The following is a 6000-nucleotide window of genomic DNA, read 5'->3' as shown; positions in this document are numbered from 1 at the left end:
AAAATGTAGTCCTTTTTTTTTTTTGGCCAGGAGGTCCATATGGCAGGACATAGAAGTAAAGTCAGCATTGTTTTATGAGCCTGCTGCTTTCATTTTAGGCCAGCATGGCTACATCTTGGATTATTGATTTTTCTAATGAATATGTCTTGACTAATGGGGGTCGTATCCCATTGTCCAGTGGAGATGTGAATGATTGCTTTTTTTGATGGTAGAAGTAAAAGAGAATTTTTGCTGAGAGAAAGTTTCCACTGACCATAAAATAAATCATATTTGGACATTTTTGATAAAATGACACGTACTGATTAAGCATCACCTTGACTATCCATTAAAAGTTGTTCCACAGAGTTTCATAGATCTCTATGTCCCATAGAAATATTTTATAAATGTCCTACCATAAATATACCACAACTTAATTTTTGATTAGTAATATGCATTGCTAATGACTGCTTTTGGACAACTTTAAAGGTGATCTTCTCTTTTATTTAGATTTTTTTTAACCCTTTTTTTTATCTCTGCTAAATATTGTTCTATGCTAACAAACCTTATTTTGAAAGCTTATTTATTCAGCTTTCATATAATGTATAAATCTCAATATAAAAAAAGAAAATACACTTATGACTGGTTTTGTGGTCCAGGGTCACACACACACTGTAAATGTACTTAAATAGCCTAATAGTATTATAGCAATATAATATGTAGCCTATATGTACTGTATATATGGTATAAATATATTAGCCTACTTATTATGTACAATGTTATATCTCTATATATGTATATATAATATTTTAACAAGGATTATACACGTTTTAACCAATAATTACTATTATAATAAGATTAATATTTAGCCTACTACTACTAATAAAAAAAATATATATATATTTTTTTTTTTACAATTATTGACAACAGCAAAGGTATGATTGAATGATGGCAAGCAGCAAGAACAAACTTGTTATTTGCTGAGGAGTAGATGAGGAGCAGGTAACGGTTCCCGTAGTGAGTCTGTCATTTAACTATCTGTCTGGTGCTCGTCGGGAACCTCAATGGGCAAACTAAACCCGTGATGCGCGCGCAGGTGAAGAGATCAGCCCCTGCAGGGCGCGAGGTTTTGTGTTGTGCCTCAAGAAGCAGCAGCTCAGACGATGTGTGCGCCCCCGTTCTAGACGCATTACGGTAGACCAAACTGTCCCCTAACACATCGCCAACACAAGACACAAGCCGAGTAATTCAACACTGATTTCTCTGCGAATGAGCGAGGAACAGACGAGATGCCAAAAACTCCAGCGAGAAGCATTATTGGGACTTTAGGAAAACTCACCGTGTGACTAACTGAAAGAAACAGAGAAGACCTGAAGCGACGAGGAGGCGCAAAGAGCCGCGTGCTTGTTCTTCACGAACTTTGCGGAGCGCTGTGACCATGCAGCCTTTGAGCTAGTGCACGATTATTGTTTCCACTTATCACCCTACTGAGTGACCAGCCTGAGAGAGGACGCCAGTCAATAAGGAAAAGAAGACTAATAAAGACAGTTGTCGTTGAAAGTAATGGTCTGAAGACATCACTCATAGAACAGGATTTTTTTTTGTTTTTTTTCCTTCTGCGTTGCTCTGCTGAAGGTTTCTGGGATCACTGGGACATTCACGAGAGCTGGAGGGACACTCCACATGGTCCAGCCGTAGAGTGAAAGTAGAGTTCTTCACAATATCCTAACAGGTTCATATCCACTTTTTACTTCTTGTTCTTTCTTTCTTCCTATTTGCTACTAGCGAGATTAAGCGTTTATAATATTAAAATGTTACGCATCCCAGATTTGAAAGCATGGGCGCATTATCATACACACTTATTTAGATCAATAGAAAGGAATATTAGAGTCAGTGTATTTTTTTTAGACCTTTGCAAACAGGATACTAAAGCTCTCAGTGTCAACAATAGATTTGACGACGTAACTTTTTTACCTCACACTTTTAAACAGGAGACGAAAGCGTTTTATTATTCTGTAGCCTACGAGAGAATAATAGGCTAACGGAATATGAAGTATAGATCTGCAAATTTCTGATAAAATACATAATTAACAACGTTAAGAGGTTTTAGATAAAAAGTAACCCCGATTGTGAAAAAAGACTGAAAACAAGTTTAGTGAGCATGTGCAACGGAGTTTGAAAATATCACCTGCTTTGAAATCTATACAAAACGAAAAACATAAATAAAAAATAGTATTAATTTTTGACAGTGCAGATAAAGTAGCCTAGTTTGAAATAAATCTACGTTAGTGTGCATTTATTTATTTTATTTTATGTGTTTATATATTTTTCCTCCTTACGCTGCTTCCACAGGAACGTAGAAATCAGATATTGTTCGGCCTTGGCAACAAAACTTTCCTTATAAACAGTTTAAGTTAATAAACAACACAGAAGCATGCACATATAGAAAAAAGTTAAATTACGGTTGTTTTATGTAAGTTGGCTTCTTATTATCCGTTAAGATGATTGTTTTTAACAGCAAGTTTTTTTTCAGCAAGTACTAATCTGATTTTAAGCATATAACCCATAACTTCTGACTGATAAGTTTGAATTTATATAAGACAGAGTGTTAAGAAATAATAATTTATTATAGCTGAACATGAAGAGAAATAAAGCGAATGTATCTATTTAAGATGGGCCTATTGTTTAGTGTCGAATGTACCGATGTGTTACTGAGACCATTAATTATATATACAAATACAATTTTTACGAATTAAATGAAATAATTATAAAAATAAGATTAAGTCGGCAAGTATTATTAACTTATGATCATTAATTCGAATGCATCAACTGCAGCGAGATACAGTGACATTAGTAAGGTTCGTATCGATGCAAAATAAAATTTCAAACAGAGATGAAAAATTATTAACTTTGCACTTCAAAGAGATAATGTTATTTTTTCTATTAGGCTATTATTTTAATAAGTCAGTTTTCGTCTCGCCTATAGGAACTAAGAGACAGATTGTTAACTATCTTAAGTGATGCAAAACTTAATGTCTTTATTTAGTGTTTCATTTTTACACAGATGCATAAATAAAATAACTTTTCCTTTGTTTTTAAACCGTAGAGTTTAATGGATTGATATTCTTTTGGTGATCAAATCAGCGCTGTTAGTTTCGCCCTCAAACACTCGCAGCTAACACAAAACAAACCAGCAAACATTTAAAGATGTCAGTCCGGGGCATTAAAAGTGAATCTGCAGAGGGAACTACAGCTCAGGAGTTGAACCAAGTGAAATTAAATTTCGCTCTCTTTCTGTACTTGGGTTTTTAAGAATAAATCAAAGTCAAAGAAAAATACATATTTGCATCATCATCTTCTTCCTCATAATCTGACAGTGTGTAAATCTCATGTTATTAAGAACTGATTGATGGAGCTTTGAACACAGTTTATTTAAATCTAATATAAAGTAAAGGTGAGTCTTTGCTTAATTCACTGTTGAGATTTACTGCACAATGCAACTATATTGAATCACAAGATGAACATTTTGCTATGCTTAATTATTTACTTTGATGTAGTAAAATATTTCTGACATTTTCATTTACTTGAATCTTTTAATTATCTAATCTTCATCTTTTACTAGCAGCATTTAAACTTACACAAAAGGGCTTTGGCATTTATTTTATGAAAGCGTGCTTATTTAATTTTTCATATACACACTTGTGTATAAAGACAATATTTTTTTGTTAAATTACTGAAACACTTTTTTTTTTGTCTCCGAGCTATACTTGTTTGTTTTTACAATCTCCGTTCTTTGATATATTGCCTCTTATGATAAACAGATTCCCTGCTAATTGAAATGTGACATGTGTAAATGTAGAAGAACATAAGCATAAAGTGATGAATACGATTTCCATTTGATCTGCTTGTGTGACAGATGAGTGGAATGATTGAATGGTGTTATGTGCTTAGAGTAAAAATGATAAATCATGAAGTTGATAAAGAATACAGCATTTCGTTCAGAGGGGGCATGAAAATGGCAGTAAAGTGGGTAATTTAGTTACTTGCATAGCCGTCAAGCAGCTGCAAGCGGCAACAGCAACACCTCAGCTGATAGTTTTAGCACTTTATTTCCATCGGCGGACACCAGACTACTTTAGAGTTCTGGTTATAATTGATATATCACTTGCTCTGTGATAAGTGTTTGTTTTATGCTGTTCTTCATGTTCATGCAGACTACTAACCTCACTTTCGGAGGTCTTTTAAATATGTTATTTTGATGAATGTGTGATTGCATGGCAGGCTGGTATTCAGTCCACTGTGGGTATTTTTCTGGGTAGAGAAGGTCTGGAATGTGTTTGTTTTGGACGTTGATGTTGAGACTAACCCTGATGCCAGGTGTACATTTAGGCATGTTGCTTTTTTAGGAACGTTTGGTGATTGAAACTTTATTTGAACAAATAGGTTTTCTCAATGCAAATATATGTCGGTGTGTGCTGTGCAGAAAGCATTTAGTGCGTGTGTGTGTGTGTGTGTGTGCTCTCTTTTCAAATTCAGATGAGCCTCAGTCAAGTGATTTAGAGGTAAATTTAAGTTTGTCGATATCACGGGTGGTTTTAACACAAAGCACTCTGGTTCTCGTGAAGCACTGTCCCTTAGACCCTCACATGGCATTCCCACCATTAAACTCTTTTACCGTTCCAAAAATAATGTTAGTTTTCACACGAGTGCATTTTTAACCAAAGCATTTTGAAGAGCAATACATATCCATCTCTAACTGATTAGGGATTTTTTTTTTTTTTTCTCAACCGTACTTTTAGCCACCTCTGCTCTCCGAAACATGTTTGTGTGAAATATGTCATGCCTGCGTTCTCCCTTTCATATTTCAGCTGACCTTACGGGGAAAGGTCAGGCTGGAATTTTACGCTCGTTTGCGTCTTTGAACGCACCAGCACTGACCAGCGGCAACCACCACCAGCCGTAGATTAAACATGTGGTTTTAATTTAAGATGTTTTCTGGTGGAACGAGGCTGAGGCTGAGCATTTTTTTTTGTGGATGTGAATAATAAATTATGCACGTTTTAAGACAGTGAGGGCTGCTTTTAATGCTAGTCGGAGAGTGGTGTCTTTTTCTCCTCAAACTCTGAGCCTTGAAAGGGAAAAAAGGAGCTAACTGCACAAAAAAAAAAAAATACACTAAAGCAATTTCAACCAACTTCTGCATCTGTAAATTAAAATCCCAAAAGAGACCAGAATGACGGATGTTTTCCAGATGACAGTGATGATCTGATTAGTTAATATCGAAAAGGTCTGGCATTAACGGTTTTAACTTTGAGAGAGACCAGACTGCAGCGCGGAACTGTCAGCCTAAGATTTTTTGATGGTGTATTTAGTCCCAATTTCCACTTGAACTCTTGAGCACAGTTTTTCTTTACCGTGCTCTCAGTGGCACTTTATTTTTTTATTTTTTTCAGTTTTTTTGGTTTTTGCGCACAAGGTTTCCTGTGTGGGGAGGCTTCACGCCGGGTTTCGGGAGAGTGCCAGGCTGTTATGAGGTGATGACTGTCTTAAAGAATGACCCTAGCGTTTGCTTAGAGAGAGGAAGGGCCCATTTCCGATGAGCTGGGGAAATGTGGTAGAGGGAAAAGCAGGGTGTTCACTGGACGGAAATGACAGTACTTGAGTCTGAGACGTTGATCATTACTTCTCTATATCCATTAGCCGAGCACCTCAGGAGACATTATTGGCAGTTCGGACGCCGCAGATGCGTGTGGAAAGTGAACTAGTGCACTGCACGGTCAGTCGCCAGTTGCAACTAGCCTTTTTTGACTGAAATTATTCAAGTACCTGTTGGTTTGATGAAGAACATTGTGCATTGATTGTTGAAGCCTAGATGGTGTCTAAGGGAGGATGCAACCTGAAGTCATAAACTTGCTCCCTGTGGCCACCGAAGCTGCTTCTGCTAACTTTGCGTTCCAGCTGACAGCTGTATTTGTGTTATGGATTTTCTCTCAATTCGCCGTCTCCCCCCTCGAGCCTTCACCC

General features: G+C 36.5%; 1 protein-coding gene across 3 annotated transcripts in view; it reads left to right on the top strand.

Moving 5' to 3' along the window:
* Positions 1-898: 898 nt before the first annotated feature.
* The window catches only part of LOC127968119 (forkhead box protein P4-like), a 124448-nt gene continuing 119346 nt past the window's right edge, over positions 899-6000 (top strand). For 2 of the 3 annotated variants that reach the window (XM_052569030.1, XM_052569031.1), the window contains exon 1: positions 900-1708. The gene's annotated coding sequence lies outside the window, so the exon portion shown is untranslated. Of the gene's footprint in view, positions 1709-6000 lie in introns of all 3 variants that reach the window. The other variant, XM_052569029.1, reaches the window with a different exon arrangement.

The sequence above is a fragment of the Carassius gibelio genome, chromosome B11 (genome assembly GCF_023724105.1).
Source record: "Carassius gibelio isolate Cgi1373 ecotype wild population from Czech Republic chromosome B11, carGib1.2-hapl.c, whole genome shotgun sequence".
NCBI lineage: Eukaryota > Metazoa > Chordata > Actinopteri > Cypriniformes > Cyprinidae > Carassius > Carassius gibelio.
This window is presented reverse-complemented; position numbering and strand designations above follow the sequence as displayed.